This window comes from Rhodnius prolixus, unplaced genomic scaffold (assembly GCF_049639745.1).
Source record: "Rhodnius prolixus isolate KJV_2025 unplaced genomic scaffold, Rpr scaffold_5, whole genome shotgun sequence".
NCBI lineage: Eukaryota > Metazoa > Arthropoda > Insecta > Hemiptera > Reduviidae > Rhodnius > Rhodnius prolixus.
In genome coordinates, this window is record NW_027411624.1 from 15,919,076 (window position 1) to 15,933,558 (window position 14,483).

A 14,483-nucleotide genomic window follows, 5' to 3' on the forward strand; every position below is an offset into this window, starting at 1 on the left:
AGAGTTGCTATCTCTCTGACTTTGCACGGACTTTTCAAACGACCCTCGTATATTAATATTTTTAAATATATTCTTAGAAAAACATTCTCATTGAAAAAGTGACTGATTGTATTGAACTTCAAATGAAATGATAGTTTTAAAATGAAAAAGTAATGCATTAATACTTCTCAACCCCAAATTTGAATGTTTAGGAATGTAGACTATACTACTAATATTATATATTCCAGTGCAAACATTCAGTTAACCTGTAGTACCCAATTACAGATACATACTTTTCCATATGTTAGATTTAACTTGAAATATGTTAAATCTCTTTCCGATAGAATATCTCTGAACAACAAAATAACATTTTTAAATTCTTCGTATTGCTACTATTTTAACAAAACAATGGTTTTGCGATGACGACAGAGTATTGGTTGACTTTCAAAATGTACGATACGACCCTACATCATTATTACCATCTGTATTCCCAATATTAGCATAAAACTACAATATTGGGAACACATTTTACCAGAGATATATGGCCAGTATACTGGTTGGTGGTGGTGGTAGAAATATATTTCTGTTTGTAGAAGTGTGGGCACCAGAACCGTGCGAAGAGAGAATACCATTTCGGGAGTCAAATTGCAGAGGATGGACGCTTAAGTTAAATAATTTTTATTATTATTAAGGTTATTTATTAAAGTTAAACGTATGAGCCCTTCACTGCACAAACTGATTAATTTCACTTTTTGAAATATCTCAAATTTAAGTGTCGAAGCATTAATAACTGAAAGGTGAGTGTACGAAAAATATATAATACAAAAGCACATATACAAATAAAATAGTGACCTCTATTTCTGTAAAATTTACAGCTTATATGATTTATTTTTAATCCAAAAATAACGACAAAGAAAAAGAAATTGTGATAATTTCATGACATGTTTTTCAGTTAAATTTACATTGGAATAAAAACATAATGAATGTCAGTCAGTTGTAATATTTTATTTCATACGATTTGGAAGCGCTCTTCTCAAGTAAGGCATTTAAAATGTTGTAAATACTGTAAATGTACTGATGTTGTAAATAAATAATACTTTAAAATTATTATTTCTGTAAAATATGTTAGATTTGCTGTCAGAAACAAAAACAAAATTAACGTAAATAAAATATTTGTGGCCATAATCATCAACGCCCTATCCAAAGTTATCTAAAAAAACGTACAGTAGAATGCGCCACTGGATATGATTCCACTTTGTAGTTCAAGTAGTAACTGGAATTCTAATTTCTATAAGATAGATTATGGTACAATGCTCCAGAAGTAAAATCAATCTAATCAATCTAGCCAGTACTTAATTTTTATTGCAATCCAACTTTTAAGAAAAATTAAAATAAATCACTAAAGATTCAAGCCCTGATTATATGATTAATTGCTGATATGTCGACAACACTTTACCAATCGCTACCTAAATAAAGATAATGTTTGAAGTTATAACCAAGAATAATCCAGAAGCTGCTGATTAAAAAAGGCTCACAAAATCGTCTAGATCCCATAAACATTTTTCGATATTCATCATTAAATCTCATACTCATTTCCAGAGTTTTATTTTATTTACAGTGACTCCCATTAATATTGGGACACCTATTACAAAATGATTTAAAAGGAAAATGAAAACAACATACAAAAGATTGGATTTTTTTTTTTTAATAACATTAGCAACATCTGTAGAAATTATATATAAGTATAAATCGATGAAATTCCAAACTGTTAGGTAGCACTTTTTGAAAAAGTGTAAAATAAGGCTCTCAAAAATATTGGGACACCAGAAGTGCTAGAGTTTAAATGTTCAATATTTAAAATCTCGTACTATTTAATATTTGGTTGGTAATAATTTAATAATTGCTTTTTGACTTACAATAGCCCTCAAACGATCAGGCATAGGTGAAACAAGTTTTTGGTTAATTCAGGTGGTGTTTTTTCCCCATTCTTCCAGGAAACATCGTTTTAATTCATTTTTGTTAGATATTACTCGTTTGCTTAAAGCACTAGCTAAATATTGCCATAATTGTTCAATGGGATTAAGATCTGGTGACTGCGGAGAGGTTTGGAAAACTTTTCGGCAATTGTATAACAGTCACTGACGTATCACCCAAGCCGTAGGTTTGGGGTCGTTATCTTGGTAGAATTTAAAAGACCCTAAAATACCCAATTTTTTTGGCACTTCTTCCAAATTATTTTTTAATATATTACTATAAACCATTTTGTGCATCATTCCATCAATAAACACTAATTCTCCAAATCCTGATGCACATTCAGCTCCAAACCAGAACTGACCCACCACCACCCGGAGGTGCAGCTTTAAAACCCTTTAAAGTTGGCTGTAAATTCTTCTTTTCGAGTTCAGCATTCGCTTTCCTCCAGACCATAACCCTTCCATCTGACTGAAAAACATTAAATTTTGATTCATCGCTAGAGTATATCATTCCAAAAGTCACTATTTACATTGAAATATTTTTCGGCAAATTTCACTCTCTTAACACGATTTATCTTACTGACAAAAGGATTCTTCCAGGCTACTCTACCATGATAGTCGAGTTTTCTTAGCACTCTCCGAACTGTTTCTGCTCCTTTTTTGCTCTCTGAACATGTCAAAAATTTCACATGGAAGTTTTGGAGCACTAAGTCGGTGATCTTTTTTAATTCTTTTAATATATAACGCTGCTCTCTCTCAGAGAGCAGTTGAGGACGGCCTTTTTGTGGGGTTGAAACAATTCTTTTTTCTTTTTGGTAACGCTGAATGATGTTCCACGCAGTAGATGTTTTAGGTCCGATCAGTTTTTCCGTCTCTCTAACACTTTTTATTGTCTTTGTGCAAAGAAATTATAATATTTCTTTGTTCAATCGTTGTATTTGTATTTTTGCGCGACATGTTACACCTGGCTTGATTTATATAAACTAATTTAATTATTAATTTCATATTGAATATATGCTTAAGGTATATATTTACAAATTGTATAGATATTCGGGCAAAACCTTGGACAAACTATAAATTATAATAGTGTCCCAATATTTATGAGAGGTAGAATTTGCTCTTATTATTATATATATTTTTTTTAATCTACCAAAACATTTTTATGTACTTATTTAAATAGTTTTTATTTAATTAATAGTAATTATAAAATGAAATGAATTTATAAAAATTTGAATAAATGGGTGCCACTTTTAATTTTCGTCAATTTTGAACTTCTGTATGTACCGTCCCAATATTAATGGGAGTCACTGCATGTATTTAACAAGGGTAACCTGTAACAATAGGTTATCTTTTATGTTGAGTTAGGAAAATTTTATTGTTAAAAAGATAGGAACACAAACGAATGGAATTTAGCCCTGAATGTTCCCTAATTGGTACCAATTCTCTTGTTGTCAGAACATTTCCTAATACTTCAGCCTGAAAACAGATTACATATTTCTCACAGAAAATTTTAGACTTCGCTTATTAGTTTCACATTGCTCTACATCCATCACTTATATTTTTTTCGTAAAAAAAATATGCTGTTATGAAATTTATTTATGTCAATCTTATGTTATTTCTATAAATAACATTCTCTCTTTAGGAATATTGAGGAAAACGAACAGTTTATAGTCTAGCGTTTAGAAAATGGTGTTTATTTTCAATCTAGGCTTTTTTTAAGCAATAATTTTTTTGATGCAGTGGAGCCCTTAATTTGTTTTCTGTGTCCAGGGCTTCAACCAACCTAAACAGGCCTTTGTTGTGACTTGTTAAGTAAATCCTTAAGAATCTTTTTGTAAAAACAACAGGCGAGCCAAATTTTATTGAAGTACTCTAATATTCAGCGACTTCATCGATCTGGAAGCGTTTCTTTTGTTAGAAAGAGAGTTTTAATTACTGTTAATTAGTGATTAAAAGATAAGTCTACTTAATATAGTTATTTATTTAACAAGTGTGGAAAATACTTTGCACTAGAGTTAAATATTATATTTTTTCTGCAACCATTTATTAACTAATAAAATTAAAAATTTCATTTTTACAGTCTACAAAAAGTAATTTATTTTTTATAAACATTTATTGTTATATTACAATTATTTACATTACTTACGTATTTACATTACTTATTACATTTTCTGCTGTTTCTTTTATTGATGGAGGAGTGTTTTCTAAACAGGCATCACTAGAATCCATTTTAAATTTCTATAAGGTAACACTATAACCTTTTTAACTGTTATAATTAAAAATATCTAATTATTTATTAAAGTATTATTTTTATTTCTATATTCCTTTCAATTTTTATTTTATTTTTTAATATTCGTTTTTTAATTATTTAAATAAAATAAATTTAAATAAGCTTATTAGAGTTTTACAGAAAATATTTATGTTAATAACAAAACTTCTTATATCAAGGAAGCACAATAAAGTTTTTCCACTCACTTGTGCGGAAAGTGACACTAATGGGAATTTCCCCCCACTAGTATGGGAAGTTGGGCATTACACAGCTGATTTTAATTGAGTAATGAGAACTTCCCTACATGGTTGCAGAAAAAAGAATTAATTTTAATCAAGGTGGCAACTTTTTCTCGTATTAAAAAGTGCAAGATGTTTTTATTATATTAACACTCGATTCTTGACGAAGCATTTTGCTTTCTTATTTAGGTAGAAGTTATTTCGAATTAAATAAAATAACTTTCTTTTCTACCAGCGCTTTCTTTGTCACCATCTTCTTTCACTACACTTGGTACCGCCTCTTGATGCCGCTTGTATTTCACACCCCTTTCGTTTTGTTTAGGGCTGAAAGCGAGTCCCGTTCATTTTCATATTGCTGTCCCTCACCCGAGTTAAAAGATCCTCTATATTCAATGTTCAGTAATAAGAGTTTAAAATTGTTAAAAACTTTTTTTGTATATATAAAAAATAACTAAAAGTTTTGACAAAGACTGTACATATATATTTTCCTTAGACCATGATAAAATTGAAAGGAAATCTTGAATTAAAAAAAGGGAGAAAGAATTTGTCCATTTTCTTTATAAATAAAATTTCTTTTTCATTTTTTTGGGGTTGGCCTTTTTTCTTGAGGAATTTCTGTCTTCAAAAATGATAAAAATTTTTGATGCATAGTTTGTTGGATTGTCTACAGATTTTTAATCAAATTCTCAGGAGCGAAAAAGAATTTGCGGATATTTCGACGACTTGTTTTTCACATTTTGGGTACACGAGGTGTGGCTATTAAATAACGAGACTATTGCTGTAAAACATTTCATTTTAAATTTATACATATTTAGTTATTATCACCTTCAATATACACCCCACCCCTATCCCTACAACGCTTCATGCGAATTTACCATTGTTCGAAACAGTGCTGGAAGTCTTTTTTTGTGAGCTCCTGCATGACGCGTGCTGTTTTTTCTTTCACAGCTTTAACGGACTGAAATCGTGTTCCTTTTAATGCAGATTTGACTTTGGGGAACAGATAAAAGTCACATGGGTCCAGGTCAGGCGAATAAGGCGGATGGCTTAAAAGTGGGATGTTGTACTTGGCTAGAAACGTCTTGATGGAGAACCCATGACTTTTTCTTCCACAAATCGGGTCGTTTTTTTCCTTACTCTTTCACGGAGTTGAGCAAACACCTCACGATAGTAATGTTGATTTAATTATAATCGATATTTTCATCCATTTTGGATGTGGAAGGGCGACCCCGGGCGGTCATCATCTCCGACGTCTTCTCCCGGCCATCTTGGAAACGCTTGAACCCTTCAAAAACTCGCGCACATGATTAACATTCATCGCCATAAACTTCTTTTAATAAAAGATAAATTTCAGTAGCGGTTTCACCAAGTTTTGTTGTGAAATTTCACGACAATTCAAACATTCGGGTTTTTCTTAAATATCGGAGGAGACAGATTCATGGCTCCCACTTCCTCTTGATGCTCAAGTTTGGGGAAAGGAAATCACTGATGTAATTATATTTCTGGATCATTCAGTCCTTTGAGGAGTTCCAGAGAGAGCAGCAGGGATAACCTATTCTTGTCCATGTTCTTCTACTCTTCATTACCTTCCTGAAAGGTTTCCTCGAAAGCATCACTTTGTTATTGATATGAGGTCTTCTCTTTATTAAGTAATTAACAAAATTTACGGATAATTTGACTGTTATAAGCTTACATGAACTGCAGAATGGACAGAGTTAGTTTTTTCATTATTTATTTATTTAACTTAAGGTTGTTTTTACTCTCCGCACTATCGTTAACGCTCCATTTTCTGTTTCAAATCTAACCATCCATACATACTTAGACATTCTGTTTGTAAGTCAAAGTTGTTCGAACTCATCACCTTCCAGATCATCATCCTCTTAGGCGATTAAAACACCAGTGGCCTCGCGATTTTCACACTTCTGAAGAGAGTAGTTAATCTGGAGATGACTTTTGGAGTGTTTGGAGCGCTGGGAAACATCTCCCCTCAGTTAGTGGGAGCATAGTGATGTCAGTTATAGTCATCGTTACTAATAGTGTATATAGCGCTGGTGTAACTTAACAGATTTTTTTTTTTATTTTTTATAAATTTGCAACAAGCAAATGTGATGTTATGTAATGTCTTGAATGAAGATAGGAGAAGGCACCCAGTAGCGACACTCCATTAACGTGAACAAATCACATTATACTGTTATGAGGAGAGTAGGTCGCGGGGCCATCTTCTCTTCAATCTCCTTGGAAGATTACCTGGTAATGTGGAAGAAGATAGGTGTTCAATTAAAGGATTAGGATGAGCTGCTGTAAAGGAATGAAATTTTAAGAAACGAGGTTTAGTAAGGTCGTAAATGAAAGGGATTTTGAGGTCATTATGAATGGTGAGGTTAGATTCATAGAACGGAGCGTTAAGAAGTTTTCGTAGTATTTTTTATTGTAAAGTCTGAATGCGTAAAGAATTGGAACGTTTAGTCGATCCCCATACTTCGATGCCGTATGACTAAATAGGTCGCAGTAACAACAGGTATTAGAGTCTTTTGTTTTGTAGGTTGAGTTTAGATCGTTTGTCAAGTAGTCTGGCGAGAAGTTTGTAGCGTTGGTTAGTTTCTTGTCTTTTCAGTCTAGTATGGGGATTCCATGTTAACCGTTTATCTAGGGGCAGCGTACTTTGTCCACAGTTGGTATAGGGGTTTAGTTCAAGATGATGGGATTTCTTGTCTTAGAGTAAATACTATATATTTTGATTCCGTTAACGTTAGTTTTGATTCACCATTTGATAAGCCAGCCTTGTAAGTGGTTGATGTGCGTTTGAAGAGTTCGTGTAGAACAGATTTTTTTTAAAAAAAAGTTGTTTTTAATTTTATCGGTAGCAGCGGTTAACACTGATATTAATTTGTATTTTTGAATATTTATAACCTAACTAATCTATAACCACCTCCAATTATAAGTTACGAAGTATTTCCTTACACGGATAAATTTGTGCTGTTACATGTAATTTATAAAACTTTATACTTAATTATATTAGTACTAAAGAAGAAAGTTCGTAAGAGAGTAAACTCAAGTTTTGCGTTCAATGAGTTCTGTATAAGCCAACAATTTGAATATTATTTTGTAATTATCTTCATGTTTGTGATCAAGCTCGATTCTCTTTGTTTAATGTTTATAGAACAGTATAAATTCCCAATTATTTTCAAAAAGGGGTTTTGAGTTTCAAAATCATTAGCAGAGAAACAAATAACTCTCCTCATATCCCTTCCTAGTTATCTACTCCTTCTACTAAATTCCATTAAAGACTCTCAGCAAGGGGCCATGAACTAGTTAGGAAACCGATGATACAACTTTTTGAAGGGTTATATACAGCTATATATATAACAGGTTTTTAGAAAATAGACCGTCTTTGACAAGTCACTTTAAAAAGGTTTTTCTATCGCCAGTTTATCTGCGTAGTATCTCCACTCCTGCTTTACTTCTATGTAAAGAGAGGGTGAGTTAGATTGGTTGTATTTGCCAGACGCTAATGATAAAGTTAAGGGTGAAGGAAAGAACGTAGAATGAGAAGGAAATTCACTTCACCCCTGGTTGTGTAGGTGGCTCCTTTTCCTTAATTCGTTAGGGGGTTTTACTAACAGAAGGATGTTCTAAAAAAGGGGAGCTAGAGAATAAGTCCCCTCTATGAACTGAAAGAGTAAGTTTAGAACTCACTCAGGGTGATGAGAACTATGTATAGTTCATCCTTATTCTAAAGTGTTCTCAACATTCTACTTAAAAGTGTATTTTTTTTTTTCTTTAACAAAAACTATAAAAGGTAATCGAATTTTTTTTTCTCTGAATTTACAAAATAGAGTGAAGTGTGATTCTCAAGTATGAAAAGAGACATTGTCTGGGTTTATCACTAGTGGAATAATCTCTTAAAAAAACTCAAAATACTTACTTTTTATCATTCCATAGAGGAGAATTCCATAAGGAGTGCTAAAATGGAAGCTTTTCTTTTTTAAATTCTTTGAAATGCTATTTTGCATAATGCCCTCTCTTTATTATGTGATATGGAAATAACCATTATTGTTCTGTATTTCGCTAAGTATCCCTCTGCAAATAAAGATGTTTAATAATAATTATTATTATAATTAATATATCTTTTTATTAAATTTTGTTATTTAAAGTATCAATAATTCCTCCAAATTACCTCATCATTCATTTCTGACAATCCCCCTTCGACGACTAAATTTCTACTGTCTACAGTAAAATAGAAGTATACGGCTAGTGTTCACTGTAATAGTGAGGAGGTTCATCACTGGTTGATTTCTTCCGCGTTAATTGTATGTCAGGTTATTTGCTTGTTACTGTTAGTGGAACAGCAGTTGTAACCTTCAAATAATTTAGTAAATAAATGATTTTTTTGGGGAATATCTAGGTGCGGTCATCAATAAATACAACTTTTTTGCTTTAACAACGGTCGAAAAAAGCCAAAACCATCATTAGTAAGTAAAGTTTTTACAATAGAATTGTAGTCCATAAATATGTAGAATATTAATACAACTTCCATCCATAGCATTTAGTAAAAATGACTAAAAAAAAACTTTAAATGAAACTATAATTGGGGCTGTTTTATTGTGAACAATCTATCATAATTATACCGGTAGATTTCAGGGGAAATAAAGATGTCACTTAAAAATATTGGAAATAAAAGTACTACAGTTTAATTCAATTGTATGGCAGATCCCTTCAACGAAATTTCACCAAAAAGTAACCTGTATAACTGCAAAAAATAACTCTTTTTAGACACCAGCAACGGATATTGCTGTAAGACTTGTCAATTAGCTGACAGATTCCACGAAATATCTTTATTTATATACTTTATTTGGTTCGAATGGCTAGCAGAAATAATGAATGATTAATTTTTAAAATATTTAATGACTGGCATTAACATTTACTGCTTAGTTGAAAGTAAATTAACTGAAAAATTTCGTACCTGTAAATTTACTTCTGGGTAGTGAAATTATTTTTAAGAATAGTTTAGGTTTAGTGCAAAAAGCTGACAGATTTTTTATTTTTAATTCTTTATTAATATAATTATTAATTTGCCTAGACCTCCTAGAGGAGTCCCAATCTGCTTCTCCTGACGAAGTTCATGGGTATAAGAGGTATGATTGATTGATTATCCTGCTATAAGCGGCACCGCCTACATGCCCACATGAGGCTATATGGTTTAATTTTAGATTGATGTATTTTGCCCAGAGTACACCCATTAAATCAAATTTTTGCGACTTAACACTAGTGAACAAAAAATCTTTTTATTAACATTCTAACTTCCTTCAAAATGTTTATAACTTATTGTCCATAAAAATTTATAATGATGATTTCCAAATGTTCAAGAAGCATAAGAGAATTGTCTCTTCATGTTAGCCATCTAAACTTATTAAGCATTCAATTTAGAATTCTGTTTTAAAAGAAAGGATTTAAATGGAAGATAGCTCGTATTTCAAGATTTGTTAATCATATTGTACACCCTGAGATCAACATTATAGTAAGCAGCTTTTGTCAAGTGAGATGGGTTTCAAGTGGAAAACAAAATAGTCTTAAGAATCAATTTGGATACCTAAAGAGATAGAGAAAAATCTTTTTTAGGTACTCAGCGCATAATCTAGCTTAAAGTAATTTGCATAGATAGGAGATTATTGAGCATTAGAGTGGGCTGTTCATTATTTTATTACTAAATTCCCTCGCTAGGGTGCACTAGGAGAAAGAGTATCAGATTAAAATGAAACTGAAATGGACTGTGCTGAAGTTGTTTTATTCATTATTATTAATTTTTTTTTAAAGTTTGTAGGTTTTTTTTATATTTGTTTACAATTTATATATGAACTTTTAAAAACTTTCTTAAAAGATAAATTCGTTGTAACCAGAAATAGAGGTAGAGTAATCTTTGCTGCCCGAACATAAGCATTCATCGTAATCTGTGACAGATTAACTTTTTTTTAAAGATTTAAAGATTTTAATTCCTTTTTCTTCAATTGCGTCTCATTAAATCTATGATCTATGAATTAAATAATAGATAATTAAGCGTTGAACGAAGATAAATCTGGCCAAAGATAAAAAGGAGAATTCAAAATCTTCACTTTCTTTTTTGTGAAGATCGTATCTTTTTTCGGTAGCCTCAGGGTCTATACCAGCAAGGTATTTCAAGTTCTACATTACATCAGCTACTTAAACAATTCCAACTTAGAAAATCCAAAAGGACAAACTAGGCTGACGATATTGTGGATCTTCAATTTAATTTTTCAATTCAATTCAGTTGAAAAATTTGTTAAGGTATTTGTTCCTTCTGTTAGTACAGATGGTAGGATAGGATAATTATCTACCTTTGTTCAAAATAATGTAAACAAATATTTAGTTCCTAAATTATGCTTTATTAGCAAAGTATCTCAAAACATTTCTGTGTAAAGTTCAGCTTTAGTTTGTTTGTACGGTTTCAGCAAGGCATATTTACACAATATGTATTCTGTAATTAATGATTGCCATTTACTTTTAAATCAAACTAATAACCAATAAAGCAAACTAATAACCAATAAAGCAAACTAATAACCAATAAAGCAAACTAATAACCAATAAAGCAAACGTGAATATGCTAAAATTCTATTTGAATAATAGCACGATTTATCCAAAAAGGAAAACCTGCCCCAAAATTCTAGCTTTAGATTTTAGATCAAGCAAGAAGCATTATGATGAATTAATTAAGATGCTTATCCGTTTTTGCGATACACTTTTAATAATAATACAGACCAAGACACAATTGTGACCTTTCACTTTCCTCAACATCACAACACTCTTCTCCATTTTTTTTTTTTTTTTGAAGAAGGGCAACAGAGAAATCTGAAACAAAGAACTTATAATCTTTCTTACGCAAATTTTGTTTCAAGACCTCAGCCAACTTTTACAGTGAAATTAAACATATATTGAAAAGCATTCTGGTTTGGAAATTAGTTACCAAAAGTGAGAAATATGAGAAAGATCTATCCCCTTACAAGTTTTCAGAATTTCGAGTATACAGCTTTGAGAACGAATTTTAAAATGAATGTATAACTAAGAAGGTTAAGTGGCCAAATGTCCGACGCTTAAACTGTGAAAGCTTGCCATTTCATCACTGAATGGTCGCCATACCTTCGACTCATGCAGACTGATGTGAAATAAATAGATAAAAAAAAAGGTCAATCTGTATTTTCTACAAATTAATTTGTAATAATAACACAAATTTGTTTAAACTTCTGTGAAAATCTAAGAAAAACCTTTGGCAAATTAATTCTACCATATTAAAAGTAAATTATTATAATTTAATTCATACAGTAATAAGAATTTTATTATTTCTACTTATTTAAACTAAAAATGCGTAACTTTAGACGGTTTGTTTACCAAACTGTTGGAGTATGAATCCTCAACGAGAGATCGCGAGCAAGCATAGAATGTTATTATATCACTACGTACATGTTTACTCATTTAAGTAAACAAGCCCATCTGTTTCCATATGTTTATATGCATACATAATGTTACATTCAAAGTATGCTGTATGTTTAAAGTAATATTTGTATTTTATCAATATGCAACTACTTTACACTTAATTACTTTTATTTCTGTTATATTGTGGGGAAAACAATAAAAGTATCATTTAAGTGGTATTTCTTCACATTGGTTACCTTTAAACGTATCCAAGATAGTTGCAATATCTTTTCCAATCCGTTACATACAAGTTTATAATTTCGTCTCATTTTAAGTTCCTCAGTCTGTAGTGCTTAAAGTGCATTCTTCCACATATAGTACGGAATCCTAAACATCCTTGCACTGTTTATACAGCATTTGCCGGATTATTTTCATGCTGAACAAGTGACAAGTTACAGGTGCATATCCGCTAATCAGTGTCACTAAGTCTCTTACATCATATTTACTCCATTTAATTATATTGAGGAAACCTTTAAGCTTGTTTAGATATCTTCTACTGGGTACAAGAGTTAAGTTCGCGCTATCTCATATCCATATCTTTTAATACCCACTTCTTGATTCTAATTGACTCCATTTACAGCTAGAAACAGCTGGTATCACTGGCACTTCATCTTCCTAAAGGTATTGTTGAAAGTACACACCTTTCTTTCAGATTAGGCTAGCTTGTGAACGTATTAGATATGAAAAGTGAAAAAATATAGGCTCTCATTTTGCGAATTCTGCTGGCAAATATTTGTATGTTCAATTCAACACATCTCATTTCTCTTTAGTTCAATGCTGGAGCTAGAGAAGGTTAGTGGGGAGCCCCTAACGCTTAAGAGGTTTTTAAGAAACCCCTGGAAAACCAAAAGTTTTTGAAAGAAGTACTAGGAAGAGAGAAGAGTCTACCGGTGCACCCATAGCACCCTAAAACCCTTTCTAGATTTCCAAAAATAGCCCAAAATTAAAAGGTTGAGGGTTGTTTTAATGGAGGTAAACATTTCTCTCGCCCTCGTAACCGCCTACGCTCTCTGGGGATTTTTTTTTTTTTAAAGTAGAAGTATTTTAATAAATTAGAACTGTTGGCCATTTATTAAGTGGAGTTTCTTACCTCGCGCTTCGTAGAGGGCTAGATTATATCCGCCATAAATTTTGGAAGCTTGTTATTTAATTATTAAGTGACATCCACGCAACGTACACCTGAAATGGTTCATAATTGTAATTTTTAAAGAAGAAATAAAAGATTAAACCACTACACAGAAATTGGAGATGATTAGTACTGGGCATCAAAGTGAAATTATTAATTTATTTAATTTAAAGCCTTCTCTATTTTGACCTTTTCAGTTTAAATAATGTTAAGAGTTAAGAATTGTTGATTTTATAAATAATGTATTTTCAATGGACAAATTTGATTTGCAACATAAACTAACCTTAGTGTGAAAGTGCTGTTATAAATATACAGTGTTTTCTGTCACATAATTATGTTACACTGTGAATTTAACCAAAACAAGAACCATATTTTACATCGTGAGAAATGCCAGAAGTTTCAGGGAGGTTATCGTGTACCAGATATGTTTATAAACAACACTAATCTGGCTAATTAGTGACTCACATTTAGGCAAAATATTCTTCTTTTCGATATGATTAAAAAATGAATCAATATTCTCTCTAAAGTATTGTAGAAATACGAATATCTAAACTTTTTTTTTACGAAAGAAGAAACATTTAAAAAAACAATCAAACGAACTTGGTTATAAGAAAAGTTACCAACATTCAAATTCTTTTTAAGCATAAAGCATTCATTAAAAGACTAATAACATTACAAACTCTTACTTTAAAGATTTAAAAGAGTGGTAAAAAAAAGTCATGATCTCTGAAAAGAGTGTTAGTTATTTTGATCAACTTGAATTTTTAACTTAATTTTTTTCTTATAAGATCCATTCTAATCTTTAATTAATCCTATACAGTCGTATTATTCCTAGGCCACTTATTTATATTCTACATAATTTAGAAATTGATTTAGAATATCTTAAATTTACCAAAGAAGTCAATTAAAAATGCCTGAAGGAATACCAGGAATGTTTTAGACACCACGGGATGAAAAATTCAGAAGAATAAGTAGTAATCTATAAGAATAATGAAAATCTTAACAGTTTTTATTTAATTAGATAGAATTAGTGAACAAAATTATTCTTTTTGTTTAAAAATATATTCAAAAAGGATATAATTTGCAGGGAAAATGGATGGAAAACCTTCAACTAGAGGAAGAAAGTTAGAGAAGAACATAACTTATTCTTTGGTGTTTGTAAGGAATAGAAGGATCGTAAGAGACTGTATCCCGGCAGAGAGACAGGTTACAATGACAATCTGAAGTGGAGAGGAGTTTCAGCAGGCGGTTTTAGTCAAAAGAAGTGAACGAGGATTGTTGGAAATAATGTCATGAAGTGAGGCGATTTTAGTATGTCGAAGAAAGTCTTGAGATATTAGTTGCCCTTGGAGTTTCTTGATGTTACTATACTACAGGTCAGGCGGCTCCAGGAGTAGAGTAACATCGGGCCT

General features: G+C 31.4%; 1 protein-coding gene and 1 long non-coding RNA gene across 4 annotated transcripts in view; one reads left to right on the forward strand and one right to left on the reverse strand.

The window, feature by feature from the left end:
• LOC141458632 (neurotrimin-like) overlaps positions 1-14,483 on the forward strand; it is a 747,333-nt gene that overhangs the window by 281,748 nt on the left and 451,102 nt on the right. The gene's annotated exons all lie outside the window — the stretch shown is intronic.
• Positions 3,617-13,493, reverse strand: LOC141457934 (uncharacterized). Its single transcript, XR_012460649.1, has 4 exons — positions 13,355-13,493; positions 13,036-13,124; positions 8,386-8,540; positions 3,617-3,848 (listed from the first exon to the last, which is right to left on the reverse strand). It is a non-coding gene; the product is annotated as an uncharacterized lncRNA (long non-coding RNA).